The following is a 25,160-nucleotide window of genomic DNA, read 5'->3' on the forward strand; positions in this document are numbered from 1 at the left end:
AGACTTACCGTCTGATTTCCTGCCCGTATGAGTTGAAGTCCTTCATACAAGCAATAGTAGTTTAAATTAATATGTAGTGCAGTGTTGTAAATCTGCTGTTGTAATTATAAGATTTTTCTTCTCTGCTGATCAGCATTCTAATAAAACCTACCTGTTTCAATTTTGTGGCTGGAAGACCTTTTTTGTTTATTATCAGATGGCCACAACCATTGTGTATTCAAAGAAGCTCTTTAACATGTCTTTATTCCTCTCTGTAGTGTTGTTTTATTTTATTTTGAGCCTCTTTCCATTACTGTAAAACAACATCTCATTTAACAGACCAGCAATTGATGCTGCTGCATTGCAAGCTGTCCGTCAGGTGATTCTGCAGCTGCATTGTGGTTCACCTTGGAGACCATAGATAAACAATGCTTCTGGAATCCAAAACCAGTGAGACTGCTGCAGAGAAGGAATACAAATTTGATTATTTTCATTGTACTCTTGTTTTCAATATTATAATTGCCTGGATCCAATTACGACAGACTGCATTTTTTCTACTCAAATTTAGCTCACCCTTGCTTCTGCCTGTGCTTATGATATGCATACAAACGCCCCTCCATTTAGGATAAAAAAAATTTACTTTATTCTTTTCTGGTTCCTGTTTGACACGAGTGCATTCACCGGAATATACCCGTCTAGTGAAGGGGAAAATTAAACCTATGGATAAGCAGTTAAAAACAATTATTAACACAAAACTAAACAGCTTTACTTTAGTACTTGCATTATGTTAGGAGCAAGTGTATAGAAGAAAGAAGATTCTGCCTCTGAATAGCCTAATGGCACACGACATAAAGTTGAGGATTTTATGGAGCTATTCTCCATGTCCTGTGAGTGCTAGAGAATAAAATCAAGATGTCACAGGAAAGTCAAAGTTTTGATGGTCCTGAAGGGAAGACATTTTTTATTTCCTTGCTTACAAACATTAAAAAACTTGATCATTAAACAGGGGTTAGTATTGTGTTAGCATAAAAGGGATTATATTAACTATCACTAAATGGTTGAACATTGCTTGAATATAACTTGAAATTTCTAAAACTTTTCTGATAAGGAATTCATAGACAGACAAGAGAGAAGACAGAAGAGGCACTTAATGTCAAAACAGCATTTTCTTCTTCAGAATGGCAGGCACCTTGAAAGCAAATAATCTCTAAACCAAATAATCAGAAGTTCATAGATCAGTATGCTAATAGATTAGGCACAAACTAGAAAACAGAAAGATTAATCATTTAAATACCCACCTACAAGAAGCAGGAAAAAATACGTGGTATTAGGGAGAACATTGATCTGGCCAACATGTTCAGAAGGCTTTATGATGTCAGTATTCAAGAGTTTTCTAGAAAGTAAAACAAAGAAAAAAAAATTTAGAATACATGTTCTATAGGCAAGAACTTTGCCCTCAATTTCTGTTCAGATGAAAATAATAATTTTCTCAGAACTAATAATACGTGGTAATTACAGTGTAAATGATCAAGACTTGATTAAATTTATTTTAAAAAATTACAAACAAACAATATTCATGCTCAGAGTTTCAAAGGTCAAACTTCACAGAGCAGAAAGCAATATGCCGAATCATTTGGAAAAATAATTCAAACAGAAAAATGGGAAATAAATTAGTTGTAGCAATTCTTTAGCATTGTCTACCAAGATGATACCAACTCCATGTACCATTTGTGTGTGCTGACAACCTACTTGACATATGCTTTCATGAAAGAAGGCAAAATTTCATCACGTTGCTATATCATTAGTAAACAAATCTGCAATAGGTTCAACATCTGATTATGACAAACTTCTGCGCACATTGTGACTGCTCAGATCCACAATTACTTTCCAATAAAACTTTGCCTTTTGCAAGTGTGAAGTTTACCTTTAATCTCTACTGAAGCAAATAAAAATTTCAGCTAAGATGAACTCATATGCTGAAAAAGTGTTTTCCTCCAGAATCAGTACTTTATTTAACAATCAAATCCATTTATATCTCTTCTATCAATATTTGCTCTCTAATCACTGTCTTTGATCACTAGAAAAATGCTCCACATAGTAGTAAGTGTACGTTTAATTTTATCATAGGAACTAATAATTTTTTCCTGGAAGGATTTATCCATCATCATTTTGCACAGTTTAAGAAACACAACTCAATTAGTTTTTGCTTACTTACTGATAATTCATCTCAATGTCTTCTAAACTTATATATTAAGAGAAAAAAGATATGAATACAGTATGATGCTTTGTCTTCAATCTCTCTTGAAGGCTGGTACTACTTTTACCTTCCTGAAGTCTTCATGTGAGTTGCAGCTCTTCATTGGTCATATCATAACACAATAAGCACCATGGATTTCTGTTTAAGTAAATTAAGTAAATACATGACTTAATTTGTACTAACAACTTTATTTTAACTATTAAAATACCTTAGACTATGCATAAATTTGAAAGCTTGTAATATTATGATCTACCGAAGACACTAAATTTATCCAAATACATAATGAAGTGTAAATAAGCCATTGTCAAGCACTTCTAGATAAATCACAAATGTGTTTCTCCCTGGAAGAACAGATTTGTTCTTTTAGTTCGCTGTGAAGCTTTAGGAGGAGTTTTACAGGCTATGATGAGAGAGAGGTTTTAGAAGAGTGCTAAAGCAGTGGGGTTTTTTACTTCCTGGGAATGCCTAATAGGACAATGGTCAAATAGTGTATATTCACATTTTTCAAGTTTCATCAAATTTTCTCATGTTTTGAAATGAATTTCACAATTATTTTGTTTCTTAGCAGTCTTTAACAGTTTCATTATGTTCTCTTGGAGGACTTCTACTTTGGAAATTTATGTCTATAGGGGGTGTGTCTACAAGGCAACTTCTGCACAGCTGTATATGAATTCCTTGGGGTAACATCAAAGCACTGTTTCATAGATGATTCTCTGAAGCATGAAGAGTAAGAGGAGAGCGTGGAAAAAATAAAATAAATGAGAAGTAAATATCTCAAATAAATAGCAGTGGATTTTGTCTACAATAGGTCAATATATATTTAAAGGACTTAATTTTTTTCTTCTCTCCATGGCATCCCTTTTCTTAAATGGCAAGAGACAACTTTCTGGAAAATCTCCAAAATCTTTATTACAGACATCAGAAAATAAAGAAAAGCACTTCCAAAACTGGTTTTAAAACATTTTTAACATTATTTCTATGCTCACTGTGGATCATGCCAGCTGCTTTAAATGAGAGTAAAATTTGGTTTCTTTCCTTAAATATCTTATGAAGAAGAGTCAAAGAAAAACAGACCAAAGCCTTTTAAGCTGATACTTCTGAAAGATAACATTTCTCACCAACTGTGTGAATGTTTGGAGACTAGTTAGAGACAGATAAGAAACCTGAAAATTACCCATTGTGTGCTTTCTTTTCAAAAAGACAAGACAGAATTTGTGAAAAATATGGTATAGCTATATTTCACAATAAAATGTATGCTAGCATGTAACTCACATTTTTCTTTAATAGCTTGAATGTCAAGACTGCAAGCTGTTTGCCCCAACCTGTAAAAGGTTTATCAGGAAAAAAAATGTATAAACAATGTTTTTTAAGCATTCATTAAAACCAATAAAGAACCAAAATACTTCTTAGAGATTTTTCATAGAGGCCAGTGCTACGAGCAAGATTCTCAAAGCAGGAATCTACAGCAAATGGGTACGTACGGATAGTGCTGGGGAATCAAGTCGTCTGACAGATACAGGGCAGATCACACAAGAGGCAGGCTGGAGCTAAAACTGTGCCTGCAGAGAACAGGCCTGCTTTCAGTCACATTGCAGTTGAACTTAGATAAGGGAATAAAGAAGCTTACCCAGCAGGGGACTGTGTTATCGCTCCCATGCAAAGTCTTTTTCCACTTTCTCTGCAATGCTTGTCCTCAGTCCTGTGTCCTTGCACTCCTGATTTCAGTGGTCAAAGCTACTTGCTGCAATTGCCTGAAAATCAATCAGCAATTGCTGAAATTGCCTTCTACACAGGTGGAGAAATACTGTCAACTTCAATGACTTAAGAGTTTTTTATTTTTCCCTGTAGTCCTGCCAGTGCCCACAAGGAAGCAGTACTTAAGTTGCCATCTCCAGGAAAAATCTACACCACGAAATGGGAAGTGGTACAGAAACACCTACCTAGCAGAGACCTTTGCTGGGGAAATACTGCATGGAGTCATGTTTGTGCATGGAAAAGTTGTGTTAGACATTGCTACATCTGGGCTAACTGATCATAACTGATGTGCACTCTTGTTACTTGTATTAAGCTCTTTGGGAAGAAGATATGACATAGAGTAGAAAATTTTCTTGCTGGTTTATTCCTCTGGAAATTATTTCCGAGAACTCCTTTGGGAGCAATAAGTTTGGAAGGGCTTCCTGACACTAAGGCTTCAAAAAACAGAGGTAGACAGTGAACCATATCTTGAAGCATCAAGACCAGTGTTGATTACCCAAGTTCCTCTTGTCATATAAAGTCCTTGTCTCATTGGGGAGTAACTGCAGAGACCTTCACCTGGTGCCTGATGGAGGACAGCTGGCTCTTGCATTAGAAAAGAGATCACAATATTAAAAAGAAAGACTATTCAGCAATCCAAATCCTCATCAGGATTTTTGCTCGTTTTTATATTAAGATTACAAGGTAGATATTAAATTCTCCATCCAGATGACATGTCAGGGTGCTCCTTGGTTTGGGTTTGTCTTTTGCCTTCTAATATCTTCACAAAGGATATTTAGGCATTTATTGGGGAATGGTGTAGGGCTTTTAATTGCTCATGTAGATGAAACCACCATGTGCTGGGTTGGAGAAAGGTTTAGTTGCAGGGTATCAACTCTGCCGTTCCAATTGGCCTCAGCATGAGAAGATGATCACCAGCTCATTTTACTTACTACTATGCACCTGTGTTACCTTTGTGCAACTGTTATAGTACAACTGTTATAGCTGAGTTAGGTTACCAGCATCTTTGGAATCAGACAGTTCTGCAAACTATTTTGTTTTGTGGAAAAAAACTCTCCTATTTTACATTGGATAGATGTTTCCAAGTGTTCATCAAAAACCTCTCCAGATATATTCAGCCATCGTAATTTATTCAATAACACAGCAATTGAGTGTTTATTTTAAATCTTCCTCTCAAGCAAAACCTAAATAATGTGGTGCCAGACTTTAAACCAGTGGTTTTCCTATTGCTCATGTTTCCCAGTAAACTCTAATAAGGATAATATATTATGCCTGGATCCCAAAGAAGGAATTGGAAAACTGTATTTGGTTCTGGTTTTCTCCATCCTCTACCCCTGCAGAAAGCAGATGTATACTTTATAGTACTGGGGAACTTGCAAGTTTCTTTCTGTAAAAGTTGCCAATTGTGACAAATTATGCTCAGGTTCATGAGCAGCGGCCGCTGGAGACTGAAGTAAATTGGATTTGCACTCAAATCCCACAGCCCATGCCTTCTTAGGACCAGCTGCTGCTTGGATGATGGTAGGATTTAAATATGTTTATTTATGATATGCTAGAAATCTACTTCTGTAAACAAAAGTATTTTCATTTAGAAGAGGAAAAAGAGGATGCCAAGAAGAAAATCTACAGGGACTGATGGTTGCTGCTACACAGTATCCATATTTTCTAAATAAGTGTATTATTAATTTAATAGAGCTTCACAAAATTCTGACAGTATTGCAAGCTGATGTTCAGATTGTATGAATTGATTAGGCTGATGATCAATAGCAACCCATGTCTTTCCAACTACATTAAAAATTCAGAGTAAGTATCCTGCAGAAAATTGAACAGCTAGGAGGAAGGGAAATAGTGCAGAAGCAAAAGTTGTTACCTCTTTTCACTCCTGTTTGGCCAAAATTCAAGGATTTTTTTTTGTTTGAATGAAATGTTCTGTTTGGATGAGATGTTTCTGTTTGGATGAGATGTTCCATCTCTCTTTGATGTGAATTTGTTGTTTCACAAAGAAAGTGAAATGTCTTCTTTGTCTGAATGCAGAAGATCTCGTTTCTTTTAGCTCCAGGGATCTTTCAAGCACTCTGAATTAAGACACATCTTCAGAAACTTTTGCTTTTAAACCTCAGAAATGTTGGCAAATTTCTATTGGACTTACTAAGCGGACCCTGACTTGGCAGAGGTATTGACTGAGGGCATGTGGGGTGATTTTCAGCAGAGCGGCAAAAGGCCTATTCTTGCTAAAAAAGTTCAGCCCTGAAAAATGTCATGGTCTTTTTGCAGAGCCAGAGGCCAATGGAACTTCTGTAAGAAAGGATAAAAGCTTTTTAACATTTAAATTTTTTTTCTGGATGGGTTTCCTAGCTGAAATATTCTGGAATTTCTCCATTAAAGTGTGAGCCCAGGCAAACATCTGGACTGAAAAATTCTGCTAATTTAGTTTTGCAAGATTAAAAATATTAGTAAACCAGGTGTTACAGTGGAAAGTCCCTGACATCATTAGGAATGGGTGATGTCAACCAAAGTGCATAAGGGTCAATAATAATTCTAAAATGTATGCATACACAAATGAAGATCAGTGGCAGACTGCCATATGGAGCAATCACATGATTTGTAGGAACTCTTAAGCATGCCTAATTGGAAACCTTGCTATTTGAATAAGTCAAATTGAGAGCTTTTACCACTATGCGCAATATTTGCTGGAGAAGGTTTTCTCTGCAGCCTGCTGTCTGCGCTGTGCCTATGGGGCTCTCTAAATCACTCATTCTATGCTGTTAAGATGACAGTCTTCATATCCTGAAGGAGGAATTTTTTTTTTCATGTTACTGGCCTTGGAGACCTAAAACTATGTTAAGTAAAGCTATGGCAAATTACAGAGTCACATCCTTTTCATGGTTCTTGGTTTGTTCTGGTAACATCATCTATGTAACTGTTTCTCAGAACCAGAGAATCATAGAATATACTGGCTTGGAAGGGACCCACAAGGATTATCATGCTCTTAGCCCTTCACAGGACATTCCCAAGAGGCACACCATGTGCTGAGAACATTGTCCAAATGCTTCTTCAACTCTCTCAGGCTTAGTGCTGTGACCCCTTCCCTGGGGAGCCCATTCCAGTGCCCAACCACCCTCTGGGGTTAAGAAGAACCTTTTACTAATGACCAATCTAAACCTTCCCTGATACAATTTCAGGCCATTCCCTTGGATCCTGCCACTGGTCACCACAGAGAAGAGATCAGTGCCTGCCTTTCCTCTTCCCTTCACAAGGAAATTGTAACTCAGTCTCCTCTTCTCCAGGATGAATATATTTCCAGTTCTCTCACAGTTTTTAATCCTTCACTGTCAGCCTGGAAATGAAATTGAACAAGTTCCACTTCATGACCAAACCTCTATCCATCACAAATCTATTTATCACTTCATTTGAATCTAAACCTTGGTTTGAGAGTTGTGACAAGGGATCAGGAATAACTTCACCTCCTATGCAACTTCTCTTGTCTGAAATAAAGATGTAAGATGAGAGAAGAAAAACGAAGACTTTTACATGACTTCATCTAAATTGGTACCTCTCCTCTAGCCGTCTTCATCAAATGGTCTTGGTACAGTCCATGGGACTCCATTACTTGGGGCAATGGTCATTTTTTAAACTCTTAAAAGCTGTTCAGGAAGGCTGAATACATGGAAGTCCCTTCTAAATTTGCATGGGCTTGTTAATGGAAAATGACCAGATGCAACCAAGGTAAAAGCATTGCAGTATATCTTCATCAGAAAACAACATATTTAGGAACGATAACTTAATGAAGTTCAGTTAAAACTCTGTAATTTTCTTTGCTCAATATAAAAATTAAGCAATCACATCTTACACAACAAAGTCCATTTCACAATATCAAAGTCTGATTTTGTGACATATTATTTCTTATAAAACAGGCCTGTAGAACCTGATGATTCTCTGCTGGGGGCTGTACCCGTAAGATACATTACTCTGAAATTCTCTTCTCCTGAAAGAAGCTTCTCAACTTTATTCAGAAAAGTCTTGTTTTTATATATAAGTATAAATATAAAATGTTTCCATTTCGTCTGAAGACTTCCTTATATGATGACCTCACAGAAAGTGGGTCATGGCAATTTCATGAAACATTGTCTGCATATCTATGTTCCTACAAATTTTTCTCTTCATCTTCATGATTATACTATTTCTTGTTAATTTTTTTCACTGATTTAATAAATTCATGTCAGTTAGATTTTAGCTATACTGGATTGGAGATTGAAGTTTGTAATTGCTTGTTTGATTTCTTGAATATATATTTATATATGTATGTATGTATCTATCTATCTATCTATAAACAAAACCACAACAAATGTGGTTTGAAAAGTAGGGACTGGGTTTCTTTTCAAGGCCTGCTGGTAGAAAACAAGATGCTCGAGTCCAAATCCTGGAATTATCTCAGATTTACTGTGATTTACTGTGTGACCTTGGAAAGGTCAACAGGGTCCTGAATTAACACAAAGGGATGTAGACCTTCCTTTGGCAGTAATGCCATCCTGAGCAGCAGTGGGATTACTCATACATGTGCTTAAGGGTTTTGCTGCACAATGCCCTTAATCTTTCTGTGCATTAGTTCCTTGCCCACACCAGCATGTACAGATAACACCACCCTTCCCAGGCAGCCTCACCCTCTGATTTAGGTTTCCATTTTTTTTTTTATGGCCTGGACTGGTTTTGCAATGCCTTTTTGAATATAACACTACAATCCAGCATGAATAAGGGAAAGTGCTGAATTCTGCCCTGGGATGGACAACCTTTGATGTACAGACAGACAAGGAATGAGGCACTGGAAAGCAGCACCGTGGAAAGGGACTTGGAGGTCTGGGACAGTGGAAAATTGAACATGAGCCAGCAGTGACCTGGCAGCCAGGAGGGCCAACCCTGTCCTGGGGGCATCAGGCACAGCATGACCAGCTGGGCAAGGGAGGGGATTGTCCTGCTCTGCTCTGCACTGGGGTGGCCTCACCTCGAGTGCTGGGGACAGTTCTGGACATCTTCCACCACAATGTAAGAAAGACATTTAACTATTAGAGAGTGTCCAAGGAGGGCAACAAAGATGGTGAAAGTCCTTGAGGGGAAGCCGTGTGAGGAGCGGCTGAGGGCACTGGGTCTGTTCAGCCTGGAGGAGACTGAGGAGTTACAACTTCCTCACAAGGGGAAAAGGAGGGGCAGGCACTGATCTCTGCTCCGTGGTGCCCTGTGACAGGATCCAAGGGAATGGCCTGAAGTTGTGTCAGGGAAGGTTTAGGTTGGATATTAGAGAAAGGTTTTTCACCCAGAGGGTGGTTGGGCATTGGAACAGGCTCCCCAGGGAAGGGGTCACAGCACCAAGCCTGAGAGAGTTGAAAAAGCATTTGGACAATGATCTCAGGCACATGAGGATGTGCCTTTTGGGGATCACTCTTGGGAATGGTGATGTGCAGGGCCAGGATTTGGACCTGATGATTGTGGGATCCTTCCAACTCATTATGTGATTATCATTATGTGATTCTGTGAAATTTTTTTTCTGCTTTTAAACTTTACTGTTGACTAGTAGGTTGGTAGCGTCTTATTTGGAAGGATCAAAGGAAAGGATGCTTACAAAAATGTGTAAAGTACAGCCCCCAAGAAAAATCTTTCATGAAGCCTTTCTGTTGAAAATTTTAAATTGCCAAACCCATAGTCATTTCAGGGCAAGGGCTCAGTTTAATGTAATTGCTCAGTGACATTCTCTCACTTTTGTTCACAAATTCTTGATGCCTCATTGTTTTGATAATAAAAATTAAACTTTAAAAATTATTTGATTTAAAAAATGTATTCAAATTTAATCTATTTTATTTTAAAAAGTAATCAAAGTCAACAGTAACAAAATAAAACAACTTAATTGGCCTAAAGCTCTGTTTCTCAGGTTTTGTTTGTCAGCATTTCTGGAAATTAATTTTAGAAGCTGATTTAAGATGTAGAGATTCTTCCAGGGGTAATTTTAGTTTGAAACATTTTTCCAGTAACCTACCTAGGGGTGCTAGGAAAGCTAAGCTCTTCCAGTAGAACTTAACTAGGAACTGGGAGTGCACCTACAAGTAAGAAGTACAAGCATGTTGTCTGTACTAACCTAATCCTGGGTTAGCATCACTGTTAAAAAGGAAAGGTACTGATAAGAAAAATGAGAAAAGAAGCCTAAGTCTCAAGAGTTATATCTGAGAGAGTTACAAGTGAGAGAGAGCAGGAAAGGACCTAGATCTCTCCTATGTTTCTTTCTTTGAGCCTTAGGTTGGCCTTCGTATATGAATTTCTGAAGGGTAAAGGATGAGATGTATTTGGAGTTTGGCCCCATGAGGATGGTATCCTTGGTAAAGTCACTAAACCAACATCAGAACAAGAATAAATTTTCTTGCTCCAAGTTTTTACTTTGTTCATCATGACCTGAGTGTAATACATCTAAACCAGAGAAGAATCAAGTCATGTTTCAGATGTTGTGTAGAACTTGACTGCAGGATTAAAAGTCTCCCATCATTAATTACCTAATAAAAAGGGTTTAGTTGGATTGCTCACTTACTGATTAAATAGCATCTGATTTAGTTCTTAGCTAATTTAACAAAAAACATGTCCTTTTTCTGTTGGGTTATTTCTACACTCATATGGTATTTCCTACCATATGCTGTACCTATATTCTCTTTTTATATGCTCTTTTTGGACACTGCTGTAGTATGCATATACTTGAGCAACTTATAGGCAAAATCTGCTGCTGATTTATCAGTGGGGAAAAGCAGAGTGCTAACTGAGTTTTTGTTTCTCCTCATTGCCCTGGCTCAATTACAGCCTGGTACTATGAAATATTGCAGCCTGTGCTTTTCAGCTGCACTGCAAATCTCCATTTTCAATTCAATGAGGGTTGCAAAGTTTAGCAGCCAAGTAAGCCTTGTACCACCTTTTTGTAGGTACTTCAAGTAAGACAGTAAAGTAGTGCTTTAGTCTCAATGTCTTTCTGCTAGGGTGCTTGAGTAACAGAACTTCAGTTTTGTCACAAAAAATACCAAATTTTAGACAAAGGTCTGATTCACAGTGTCCTGAGAGTAATGTCTCTCCTTTGTCCTTGAACAGACCCAAACTCAAACAAAGTAAAAAATTCTGTGCTCAAAGCATCTCAGTGCCTGAACCTGGGAACCTCCAAGCTCACACATGAAGCTCTGCTACTTAAGCTAAGCAAGCAGCTATGCCAAATGGTAGTTGGAATAAACTGCTCTTTGGAGTACTCAGAACACAGAAATAAGATGAGTTAGAGCCGCCTATCTTACAAGCATATAACAAATACAGGAGATTACCATACATGTTTTTTGAAGGCCTCACTGAGTATACCTTTGCTGTACTTCAGTTGTGGGATCAACAGAAATGCTGAAGTGTGTGCAGACAGTTTACAATGCTGCTGCATGCAGCCAACCACCTGCTGAGGCACGTAACACCACCCATGAGCCATGGGCAGCCTCAGACCACAGCAGGGGTAGTGCTCCTATTGTTGCCATCAAATGGTTGATCAACCTGTTCTTGAGTGCCACTGTGTGCAGACTAGAATATGTGACATTCCATCCCTCTCCCTGAAAAACCTTCATATATGGGAACAGTTACATAAAACGAAGAAAGGCACCAGCAATTCTCTCAATCCATATGTGTGCATCAGCTGTGAGAAAGAAATAATGCTTCAAAGACATAGGACATCTGAGAAAATTATTCTTGATTTGTTTGGATCAATTTGGCCTTGAAGTGAAATTGCTCCTTATTCAACTGACAAGAAAACACCAAGGAGATTGCTGCAGTGTTTTTGTGCCCTTGATGTCAGCTGACACTGTATGATTTTCAGAAACACTGGCAGCTGTTTTAATGGAAGCAGTGAACAAGTGAACTGAAATGACATCACAATTACAAATAAATCTGAGTGAAAATAGTGCCATTCTTTGCTATCTCACAGGCATTTAATTTCTGAAGGAATAGGTAGGTTGCTTTTCTCTCTGCGTTGAACAATGTATTCCTTGTATTGATTGATCAATTTGTACAGAATGCCATAGGTTTCTCAAGCTGATCTGGAGAGTGTTTGTCCTCCTAAATCTGTGTCTAGAAAGTTTTTTTTTTTTTCTAAAATTCACTGAGATTTCTAAAACATATTAGGTCTAGCATGAATAATTAAAAATATTGATTAAAAGCATATGGCTTTATGCAAGACAGAGTCCATTAGACATTTTGTGTATGTGCTTGTGTCATCCAGAACTTCAGAACCTTATCCACTTTAGAAACTCTTGCATTTACTGCTCTGATATTAGTAGGAAGCCATGCTACAAAACAAGAACTAACAGCTAAACCACTGCTCATTTGTCATGTTAATTTTTTGTTTTGTGTTGTAATTTTTTTTGTAGATTAGCTGCTTCCTGTGCTGCGTTAAAGTACTACCAGATTTCTTACCTTCTTCTCTAAAATGTGTTCCTGGTATGTCATAGATGCTGCTGTCTGTACATTGTATGTTGGCTCATGTGCACCATGGCTTGTGAAACTGTGTAGGTCAGCGCTTGTCTGTACAGACACCCCAGCAACCTGTATGAATCTGCAGAGTTTGAAGCCCTGTTCTGAGGATGACAGTGTACTGTGCTGTGAATAAATACAGGTGAAGAATTCTAACAGAGCTCACTGGCTGTACAAGGATGAGCCAGTGAGTTTGGGGTAAGAAGGTTCTGTTTAGATGTACATAGAGCAGGAGTCATTTGAATCACAAAGACTATATCCTGAAATGATAAATATTCATAGGTATTTAATGAAAGACAACTGAAACAGCGGTGCACTGACTGTCTTAAAAGCAGATCCAATGATACAGTTTGCTCAGGGTTCAGTTTTGGGGGCTGGGCTTGCTTAGAACAGGAGCTGGAATGGGTGATTTCCACCCATAGGTGTCTCCCAGCCTACAGATTCTATGACATAAATAACAAGTTAGAGAGTTCAGTCACGAAACGCTTACTAAAAACATGTTGTTCTTGCTGTAGTCATCTCTGCACTTCCATGGGAGACAGGATTCCCTGGGTAACAGGAAGGTTGGTTACTCTACAGCTGCCAGGTGGGCTGCAGTATTGCGCTGTCCTGCAAGCTGCCCCTGAAAAGTCACTTGGGCATCTCTGCATCATGCTCCCGACAAGCACAAGGAAGCACTGTAAGCTTGGCATTGCATCCAAGCAAATGCACCCTGCTGGAATCTGGAGCAATGTGAGTGTGTGGCACAGCCTTAGCCATAGGACTCTGCCCAGAACTGTCGGAATGTGCTCGGTGCTCTGGTTTCAAGTCAGCGCCAGCCTTGCAGAGTGGAAACTGACTCTGCAGAGATGCTTATGGGCCTCCCTGCACACAATTTTCCCCAACAGATCTGGGGACAGCGTGAATACAAATGCCAGTCTGTGCTGTGGCACAGAGCCAGCCTTGCTCTTCAAGGTTTATTGGCAAGGGACCTGCTCTGAGAAAACATGGCAATACTGTTCATCAGATGTAGCTGGCAGTGGAAGAAGGTAGCTGTGCTCAGCACTGAGCAGGAGTCTGCAGAGAGCCAGGTTGTGATGTTTGTGGCATAATAAGTCACTTATCATGAGATGACCTGCCCATGATAATTAGCTGCCAATGATAAAAGCCTCAACTTTTCACGCAATGTTTGTGGCAAAAGGAACCCAGGCTTACTGCTCATCCACAGTGCCCCCATGCTGGCTGGTCTTCTGGCACAAGTCTAGCTCCAGCTGACTTCAGGCAAAGAGCTTGGGAGCGGGGCATGCAGGAGGTCTGCATTGCATTAAGCTGCAGCTCTGAAAACATCAAAAACTTACTTGGAATGGCAGACATTTCTAAAAATATGAATGAATTGAGGAAAGAGAGGTGGTACATAGTTGAATTAAAATCTTGAATTAAAAATATATGACAATAAATTAGTTATACTTCTTCACATAAACAGTGACTGGGCATTGGAATGGGCTACCCAGGGAGATGGTGGAGTCACCATCCCTGGAGTGTTTAAGGAAGGACTGGATGTGGTCCTCAGTGCCATGGTCTAGTTGATAAAGTGTTGCTGGGTCATAGGTGAGACTTGATAATCTCAGAAGTCTTTCCCAACCTTGTTAATTCTGTGATTTTGTGTAATTACAGTGAATACATTCCTAATTAGAAAACTGGTTTCAAGTCTAAAATTTGTCCTGCTCAACAGAAAAATTCTTTTAAATGTAAACATGCAATTCCAATTTCAACTTCAAATGGAACTTGACATAAATCACAAATTGATCATTTCTCTCGAATTAAGTTGTTCATCATTTCCAATCATTGGACTGAACAAAAGCAAAGGGTTTGAATTAAAATGTCACATAATCACATAATTATATTAGCATATTTGCCATGAGAAGTAAAGACAAGTTTTAAGGTAATTAAGTGATAGTTCTTTTATTGATACTTTAAACTCTGCTTGGAGTCTCTATAATTGCAACCAATCTTCTCTAATTTCTTGCATACATGGATAGTAACATGTTTTTAATTTGCAGCTTCTGTAGATCTTTCATGTTGCAACAAAGGCAGAATTTTAAAACATATAAAAGTTACTGTAAAAATCCCCAGAGCTCATGGAGGAGTTTAGAAATGAAAAGGCAGTTACAGGTTCTAAAACTAACTTTATGTTAGAAGATAATTTTGGTTTCAAAGTGCCAGCAGTCTTTTCAATTTGCATTTATTGGATTTCACTTCTGTTTGAATGCCTGTGTCTGAGAGTCTAACTAACAAATCTTGTTTGCTTTCAGTAATTTTATTGCCAGATTGCCAGATGTTCAAGAATCAAAATTAATGAATATTCTGGATGTGTTATAATGATATTAATCCTGAATAATCTGAACGTGATCAAATACAGAAAAAGAAATGAGTTTATAAAACAAAATACCTTTAAAAGCATTTCTATGGCAGCAGTAATTTGAAGGAACACTTCTTCTATGATGTAGGGAAAATAGAATAACACAAAATTAGGATATTCATATTCAAATGTGAAACAATTGTAAAAACCAAAATATTTAATAATAACACAATGTTTATGAAAAGTAATCAGTAATTTTGATCTGGATCTTAATCTCTGGAGACGTTAACCCTCATATTTCTCCTCGTAAGTCAACTGACATGTAAATAAAGAGTGCAATCTCTGTTGTATTGATTGTTCTACTACTATTGTTAGGCAGAATTTGGCTTTCTCTGTAGAAAAAACTGTGTAAGAACTCATGGGCCCTGTATTTACTGACTTTACACCAGACTGATAAAAGGAGTAAGAGTGATTCCACAAGGAATTTTTGCAACTGTAAATATTATGTGCTGGGAGCTTATTGCTCCTGTTTTAAGTAGGCATGGTGAGGCAGACCTGACCCACAGCTTCTCAGAAGTATGAGGAAACTTGAAATCTGTCACCTCAAGGATGACAAAGATAAGGCTTTTTCCTCATCATAAAATGGCAGCAAAATCAACTGTTATGTTGATGGCATGGTTTAGGGAAGCTGGGAGAAGGTAATAGAGAAGGCAGAGCAGAACCAGCACCTGGATAATGAGGAAAAATCTTTCTTGAAGCAGTCTACTACCAGAGGCAGCCACCTACCCTGTGTCTGTCTAGGGGAGGCCCTATCTGTGTGACAGCTTTAAATGTTTATTTGAAACAGACTCATTCAGACCAGTGCAGTACAGATGTGCCCATATGTAAAAAAAAAAACCAAAAAACAAAAAAAACAAAAAAAACCACAAAAAAGTTGCAAGTAATTTGCTGCATATTTTCTTTATGCTGTGTTCTGAAACAGGAAGAGAAAAGTGATGAACAATTTCAAGAACTATATTTAAAGTTATCAGTCATACTAACTGCATGTTTCTAGTGTGAGTGCCTAGACATATATTTTGTGAAATAAAGTAGCCAGAGCTGTTCAGTATTTTCAGTAATATTCTTCCATCATTCTGCCGAAAAAAAAAAAGGATGGAGAATTGTTTTTCTTCTTTGAATTCCTAATTTTGTTCTTCCTTTAATTCCTAATTTTCCTTCCATTATTTCCTAGGTGATAAATATGTCAAAATATTTTAAAGAAAATAAGATGGGAACTGATGCCTAGAATTTAATTTTCTGTTTTATCTTGGATGTGGGACAGTAACAAGCAAGGAAGGTGGCAGCAAAAATATTTATCAATCTCTTTTTTCCCTTTGTCAAAGTATTGCTCCTTTCCCCTATTGATTTTCTGTCCCAGTCACTGCTGCTGACCTGATTTGCATGAAAAGAATTTTCTTGTTTAAATAAATTTACCCGAAATCGTCAATGTTAACAATGATAGGGAGAAAAAAAGTTGATATAAAAGGAAGAAATATACTTTTTATTAGTAGTATTTGAGCTTTGGATGAAAAAGATGAAAGGTTTGTTTTTTCCCTTTGCTTAGGGAAGCAACAGATAAAGCATGCAAATTCATTTGTCGGTGAAAATAACAGTGAGAAGTCTCAGACATTGTGCCTCTTCAGCTGCTCATTTCTCCAGCTTTGGGAGCCCTTGGGAAAGGGCAATACAGGATATGTCCTCTACTAATAGGAGTAAAGTTTTGAAAGTACATCACTGAGTAAAGAAACGTTTCAGGATCTCAGACCACAAAAAATTACGGAGCTCACTATTGCTTTTCAAATCCAAAGAGATTGGATCCATTGAGTTAGAAAAATAAGAGTATAAGGATCCATAAAAACTTATGTAAGATAGTGTAGTTATTACCATACTAGTCTACAATATATACAGAAATAAATAATAAAAATTGTTGTGATGAACCTTAACTTTCTCCTGATTAAATTATGTATTTAACCTTAAAAGTTTTGAATTACGCTGCAGCCTTTTATGCTTCCTTTTCTTTCTTTTTGTTTTCCCCTTTCTGCTAATTTATTTCCCTGTTTGCAAATTTCCTTTTCTGAGTAGTTCATCCCTTTTCCCATTGCTCCATCACTTTTTCTGTTTTGGTGCATTCAGGCATGCTATTATTCTAGAGGCATTATCTGTTTTTGCAGAGTTGAGTGTATTTTACCACTATGCATAAAAAAAAATACAGTGTTGGGAAACTTGCAGCATTTTAGATCTCATTAGTTCAGAGTTACATTTATTTGTTGGTGTGAAGGCAGTTCATTTCATATTGTGTCAATAAGCACAATAACTAGTGTGGGATGGGTGCAATGCAAGAATATTAGGCAAATACTAGTGAAAATAAGACTGAAATCTGATTCAAACTGGCTATGCATGTCTTGCTCTTTTCATGCACAGGCTATGGAGGTGGCAACTGCTGCGCCTTCATTTTCCTGCATATTTCTGCTCTTTTCACACCGAAATGGGTTTTGGGAACAGGGCTAAGGGAAAAGATAACTTTTCAATGCTGGAGTAGTGGATAAAAAATAAAAGAAGTTTAACAATTTATAATGCAGGGTAAGGGATGGAATAATTTTCTGATGTTCAACTTGGAAGTCATCAGAGAGATTGTCCAATGCCAACAGAAAGCAGAATGAGGACTTCCATTCTGACAAATGAAATATAAAATTCTGTACAAGATTTCCAGGATGTTATTTTTACTGATAGTAAGATGACTCCAGCTGGAGGTACATGAGTGCAAACCAGTTTAGTGCTAGCTTTACTTGCAGCCATAGCTACAGCATTTACAGTGCATGAGGTTTATTAAAAACCAATTAATCTAGGAAAAAAGTGCTTTTGCAAAATACTACAGTTTGTTGTGGACTAAGAGGTAGACAGAGTGCATTACCTGTAAGTTCACCATTTTATCACAGGCCAAACTGCACAGTTTGTATTCACAAAATCTTGGAGATCTGATGATTCCATACACTTTCTGAATGGTTCACATACCTCTACATTGGTGAGTACAGATTACTAAATTGAAACCTTAATATAACAATGTAATTTTGAGAACAGAAACATGCAGTATTTATCAATAAAATTGTAATGAAATATGTTTTTTTTTTTAAAGAGATGCCTTTGAATTATTCAGAACTAAACCAAGAACTTTGAATCCAGGGATATAATGCACAGATTTTAATGCATAGGCTTATAATATATCAGTGTCAAAGGATATAATATATAGGCATTAATACCAGAAAGATTTATGAGATTTTGAGCAACATTAAAAATGCAGTACAATTAAATGGAATTTAAACTTCATCTATCTTGACATGGTGACTTTAAAAAGGTAAAAGACAGATATTCTGATGCTGATGCATAATGACCCTTAATTTAAAAATGTATGTACTATTTCTCATTTCACTGTCTCTAGCTTTATTTTATATCGTTATCTCTAGTTATATTTCATACCTTGATTCTGTCTGCCTGAGCAGATGTAGTTGCTCCCCTAAAACATTGACTGAAATGACTTTATCATCTAATGAATCAACAAAGCACTAGCCCAAATGCTTGATATAAGGATCTTGAAGTCAATGGGATTTTAATTATATGAATGTTTACAGGCTTCATTGAAAGGCTTGAATTGTTACAACTCACATAGCTGATATATTTTTTGTTACCTGTCTGGACAATGACCTGCTCATGTCACCAAAGGCATCACTTGAACGAGTCATAGTTTTTTTTGTGTCACCATTAAAAAAACAATAAAATTCTGTGTCTCTATACCATTTTGGAACTTTTTTTAATTGACAAAATTTACTGCTGGATTGTTATAGAATTGAATTTTTAAAACTATGGGAAGTACTGTATTTGATCAACTGATCTCTCTCCTTTTTCAGATCAGATTCATAAAAACTAAATTGAGTGGTTTTTGTTGTGAGAGAACAGTTACTGAGATCATGGTAACTTCCATTTTTGTTTTACTTCATGTGTCTTTTAAGAACAGAAAAACCTACCAGTGTAGAGGGAATCCTGGTACTAAAACAGAAGTTTTACTTTGAAATGGATTTTACAGAGTGGAGAACTAATGTGGAAAGAATTGAGCATGATCAAGAAATGCAAGTGCCTAAAAACAGACATCCAGTGACATTTTAGAGGATGTAGGGTATCTGAGAGACCTACATTAAACTGACAGATGCTATTAGCCTTACAGGAAATCCATGTCTTTCTTCTGTAGTAGATGGCATCCACATTTTTACTCCTGATATTGACTTGGCTAATGTGCTTCCATTAAATCTTGTATTAATAATTATACGTCCTTCAAAACACCAAGTTTCTTCTATGAAAATATTGACAATAGGATGCTAGCCTTCATCTGAAACTCTCATATTTGACACTTTTGCCACATTTGTTCATATGTAAATTTGGTTATAGAAAAGGTCCTTGTAGAGCCTTGATGCTGTTGGCAAAATAACAACAGTCTTCAAAGCATTATTCATGTATTAGAAAGATTAAAGCTGACACAAGAACCTGTTTAAACAAAAGAAATAGATTTTTTGAATAAACCTTTTATAGACTACAAGTTCTGTGACAACTATTGCTACTCAACAAGCTCTTTGTTTTTACTTCTGCCAACTGTCATACTCAGATTGACCTTTAGCATCACTATTTGTTTAGACGTAGCAATTTCAGTAGCTGTCCAGCCTTATGCTTACCCTTTTTCTCCCTCGTGTTCTAATTTTAGAAGAATAATTACACATTGTTGGCCTCGATTGTATCCTCCTATGATTTCATAAATTGTTTCATTACATCGGTACATAAGTCCAAGCAATGTGCCTGCTAATTATGAGCACCCTCCCTTCTTTTAACTTGAGGGGAATTCTGTGAGTATTGTGCAGTTGCAAATTTATGTACTTTGTGCCACATGCCTTTCAGACACTGCTTCTACTGGGTGTTTGCTAATAGCTCTCATTTAGATACCGTATTTTCGTCTCTCTGAGTGCTTCTCTTTGGTCTGAGTAAGGAGTGTTTCAGAGCACAAAAATATCGTATGGAGAAAAGCCTGTTCTGATGTTTTTAAAGGAAGACTGCAGTTATTAACCATAAACTAAAGCTTCAACCAGGAACAAACAGTCACAGTTTAATTATTACCATTACTGCAGATCAAAGGAAAGGAGGAGGGAGACTCTCATGTCTGTGTTTTCATGTGTCTGCGTTTCTGACAGAGAAGAATAAACTTGATTAAAAATGACAGATGCCATGGATATCTCATATTCTACTTTTCTTTGTCCTTTCTGCTCATTATCTGTCTGTTAGGGTATTCCAAGGGACTTGAAGAGCCCCTGCTTGTGCCAGTTCAGTGCATGGTTGGATGAATGGTTAATCACTGAGGGAATGACTGGCCACAAAACAGTAATCATGTAACTAGTGCTGGTGCAAACTTCCAATGCACAATCCACCATTATTTACAGATTAGCTCAATGAGACAGAGGGAATATGCATCTGCAAAACTATCCTTCAGTAAAGGGGTGAGGGATCCAGTGAGAGCACATTGTGAATATTCGTAATTTGGGCATGATGAACAGCACAGAAGCTGCCAAATCATTTCAAGGGCCCGGAGAGCTTTTAGAAAAAAACTGAAGATTAGCTGCGCTCATCTCTATTGTTACAAGGTGACTCGCTGGAGACAAGAGGTTCTTTGTTCTCTTCACAGTCCCATGAAAACACTATGTTCCAAGGAATCTGTTCCAAGGGAAGCTGAGTTTTTGTTTTTAACTTTCCATTTGATAGCATCAGGTGCATTCTCTTACTTTAGGGTTGGTTTTTTTTTTGATTTGTTTTGGTTTTTTCTTTTTTCTTTTGTGATCCACATGCCTTCTTCAGGTTACACAGAAATCAGTATTTCTGTTTAAAATTAGGAAGAATAACTTCCAAATGTGACCTGTGTAACTGATCTCATGTGATCTCCTTAAGCTGGCTGACAAAGCAAGATTTGGGGCTAGAAATTCACTGTTTCTGCATCACCTCATTGGGTGATCACCATTCAGAGAGGAAACTGAATCAAAACCAGGGTTTTTTGCAGATGGAGACACATTTTTTGTCCTTCTCAATAGTGACATGCAATAGTGGCATAATGCAACAGGGGATATTGCAAACCTGGTACAGACTTGTTAAAGCATGTAGCTCATCTCCTCAGATGTGCACATTTCAAATAGCATTTAAATGTGCTACCTAATTCTTAAACATTTGTGTTTGCAAGGTCAGCATGCCCTGGGATCTCACTGGTCATCCCAAGCTAACAGAGCTGGACATGTATCAGCCAAAACTGAGCACAGAAAGGCACACAGGGCAAAATAATATGGTCTTTTTCATGGCAATAGGCAATTTTTCTGTTTTTTCTGGGCTTCTTGTCTTGTTACTATTACTTTGGCTGTGACTAAGTCATGCTGATCTTTTGTACAATATAGTTCTTTTAAACCTCTGTTGTGGTATAGGTGTGGGCACATAAAAACAACAAACAGACATGAAGAAATTTCCTTTTAAGGATTCTGTGTGTTATAAACATTAGAGCTGCCCCTGTTGCAAGCATTAACTATGTTAATGACAAATTAATTTTAGAATGAATGATGTAATTATGTCAGGTAGGACAGGAGTAAGTAGAAGGAAAAAATAAAAAAGTTGGAGAGAATTGAAAGAAGAGAAGATGGGGAGAAGGTGAGTAAAGGAGCAAAGGATGTAACACAGGGATTCACAGTGAATTCTCCCTCTCTCAAAGGAAAAAGACAGCAGTCAGCAGGCCTCATTAAAAGACCTTTAAACTAGATTTGAAGGGGGAAGGAGGAAAAAAAACAGGCTTGCTAGAGATAAGCCTGGGGTGGCACACCAGTGTGTGAGGGACAGCACTGGTGAGGCCCTTTGGTTCTGCTGTCTCAGTGGAGACTGGAAATGGAGATCCATGTGGCAGCAAAGCTGCAAGAGTTATTTAAGGGTTAGAAGCCACAGATACACCTGAGAATGGTCTCATTGGAACTGTGTGGGCTTCTCCACCCAAAAAGGTGGTGGGATCAATCACCCAGCTGAGTGCATCTACGCCAATGCACGCAGCATGGGCAACAGACGAGGAGTGGAAAGTCATGGCACAGCAGGAAAACTGCGACACAGCTGTCATGATGAAAACATGGTGGGATGACTCACAAAACAGGAGTGCTGCAATGGATGGCTATAAACTCCTCAGAAAGGACACTTGAGGAAGAAGATGTGGTGGGTCAGCCTCATGTGTTAGGGAGTGTCTGTACCGTCTGGAGCTTAATGATGGTGAAGATAGAACTGAGCATTTATAGGTAAGAATCAGGGGGAAGGGTAACTAGGCAGATATTCTGGTAGGAGTCTGACTATGCAGTTAGGATGAGTATTTTATAAGCAGCCAGGAGAAGTCTCACAACCCCTGATTCTTGTTCTTATGGGGAACTTTGCAGATGTCTGCTGGAAACACAAGGCTGCAGAGAGGAAACAGTTCAGGAGGTTCCTGGAGTGTGTGGGGAATAATTTTCTGTCACAGCTGGAAAAGAAGCCAGCTTGTGAAGGTTCCCTGCTGGACCTGCTGCTTGAAAACAGAGAAGGACTGGTGGATGCTGTGATGGTTGAATGCCTCTTAGTGGTCATCAAAAGAGATTTTTCCATTATATGGAGTGGGGATAGCAGAACAGACAGTTGCCTTGGACTTCTTGGGGGCAGACTTTAGTCTCTTTAGGAGCGTAGTTGACAGACTTATCATGACAGTGGCCATTTACAAGACGGTTCAGAAGGAGGATTTAGCGACCTACAGGTCTGTAGGGCTGACCTGAATGCTGGGGAAGGTCTAGGAGAGGATCATGTTGAGTGCCATCACACAGCACATGCAGGACAACCAGGGGATCAGACTCAGCCAGCATGGGTTAAAGAAAGGCAAGTCCTGCTTGACCAACCTGATTTCTTTTAAGGTCAAATCTCCTGCTATGCTCAGTCCCCTTATTTTCCAAATTACAGAAAAATGAGCAGAGAGGGTCTGTGGGACAAGGTACACCGGTGCTGTCCTAGAAGGGTTACATCTATTTTTCATTTGAGCTTGGTGAAGGCAAAGCTTCTTCTAACAACTCTCTCTGACTTAATATGTAAATTATTAAGCAGTTGCTGGCATGATTTTCAAATTATTTTGGACTGCCTTGCTTATTTAAAACATATTTTCCTCTTCTGAGCTATTCTGCAGATTCTCAGTTATGCTTATATTTCTGCACTTCTGAAGTCAGCTCAGTTTCATTTTCAGGCAGTTTGATTAGTCACTCCTTTCAAGTTACTAATCAGCTTTTGTTTTACATCTAGTTGCTTCAGAAATCATAGCTTTTTTCTATATTGAAAATTAATTTTTCCTTGGTCCCACTGCTGTACTAATTTCTGTTGTGAATCATCTTATTGGAGATAGAACTTGTCACCTTTTCTGTGATTTCAAAGCTGTATGTCTATTTACCACTTTTTATGTGTGCCTATGGTTTCATTTCATTTCAGCAATGTTACACTTTGACTGGAGAAAGCTCAGGCTTCTCAGCTGCCCAGCTGTCCATGCTGCTCCCAGCCTGGCTGTGCTACTTGTGCTCTTGTTTTGCCAGGCCCTGGTAGCCATGACTTGCTCAGATGCTGTGCTGAACTCACTGCCTCTTGCTGCAAGGTGCAGGGGCAGCATGGCTAGAAGCAGGAGGGCAGTTTTGAGGGAATCTTTCATTTTTTGCTCAAGTCCATGCATCACAGAAAAGAGAGAAAAGCAGTTCCTAAGCACTCTCCTGGCACTTGTGGGTATCAGTGCTCATTTCAGGCCTGAAATGAATTGGCTGCATTTCTGCAAAAGCCATGGCAGATGGATCATGGCTGTGGATGAGCCATACTTATTTACCATGGCATTTTTGTGCCATGAGGTTCTGGCAAAAAGTCACCAGAAGCATTTTCCATGCTGGTGGCAGCTGGCTGAGAGCATAAAACTGTGAGACATAAAAGCCTGACTGAGGTGCTCTGTACCAAAGGTTGTGTCATACTCAGTGTTTCTTTTCCCTCAAGCACACTAGAGCACAATTCTCTGAGATCTTTTACACGGAAGATAATTAGAATGTGTCTTTGTACAGGGCAGACTCCCAATGAATTCTGCTGGTGCATTCAACAGTCAAGGGGGTACATTTGCCTTTCCTTTCCTTGGAAAGTGAGGTGTCAGAAGCTCCCCACTCAGCTTGCTCAACTGCCTAACCTAAGTATGCTCATCATAACACCCAGACTACCTTTTCTCAGAATTCTTCCAGACCACATAAAACTCAGCAAAATTCCTCTACTGCTACATTTCTGCTGGCTCAGCATTTTTAAAGTAGGATTTAGAGTTGATATTCTCCTCTAACGCATCTTGAAGAAGAAACCAGACCAAAAAAGATGCCCTTTCTTTCCTACAGACCAAAAAGGCCAAATATGCTTGGCCAGCTGCAGATGAGTTGCACAGATGAGTTGCTGTCAGAGACTGAACTAGCTCATGCCTCAAACATTGATGTAAAGGCTTAAACTGCAGAAAGAAGGCCATCCCTCCCTGAAGGATGCCTGACTGGAATTTTGGACTGCAAGTCAAACTACTCGATTAGATAAATGGAAACCTATTATTCAATCACCAGGCCTAGGAAAAATCCAAACAAGGCTGGGAGTAAGTAATGCATCTACAAGAGAACCAGACTCAGCAGCCATGCTGAGAGTCGCCTCTGGGTAAATTTGGGGTGACAGAGACCACAGCCCACAGAAGCCAGGTTTACACAGACACCTACCCGCTCCTGAAACAAGGAGGGGGGAGGAGGTTTCAGGTGCAACCTCTGGTAAGAGGCAGTGGTCTCCCATACTCCCTTACACAGACTGGCCCAGCTGTGGAACCCCCAACCCCACAGGCCACCTCCACAGGACATTCATGTGAGAGGCAGCTGAGGGGGGTGTCACAATCCATCAAAGACCTCCCAGAGTGCTCCCCAGAGGACTTGCACCACAGGATTGCTGGTAATGCAACAGATCCTGAGTCTGTTTCAAGAGACTGCCTCCACTCACCCCCCGGAGGGACATACCTGGACACTGTCACCTAGCTGAGCGTATATTGACCCAAAAGATTCTATGCTTTTGGGGGACCTTCACCACCAGCAAGACCAGGTGGAGTGGATCATTAGAATGCCAGTGGGATCCATGGAGCAGCGATACTCTCTTTATTCTGTCTCTGTCAGTCTG

General features: G+C 38.6%; 1 long non-coding RNA gene across 1 annotated transcript; it reads right to left on the reverse strand.

The window, feature by feature from the left end:
* Positions 1–254: 254 nt before the first annotated feature.
* LOC119698447 lies at positions 255–3,795 on the reverse strand. The gene is made up of 4 exons (XR_005256158.1): positions 3,718–3,795; positions 2,304–2,374; positions 1,278–1,372; positions 255–438 (listed from the first exon to the last, which is right to left on the reverse strand). It is a non-coding gene; the product is annotated as an uncharacterized LOC119698447 (long non-coding RNA).
* Between the last annotated feature and the right edge of the window lie 21,365 nt (positions 3,796–25,160).

This window comes from Motacilla alba, chromosome 3 (assembly GCF_015832195.1).
Source record: "Motacilla alba alba isolate MOTALB_02 chromosome 3, Motacilla_alba_V1.0_pri, whole genome shotgun sequence".
NCBI classification, from domain to species: Eukaryota; Metazoa; Chordata; class Aves; order Passeriformes; family Motacillidae; genus Motacilla; species Motacilla alba.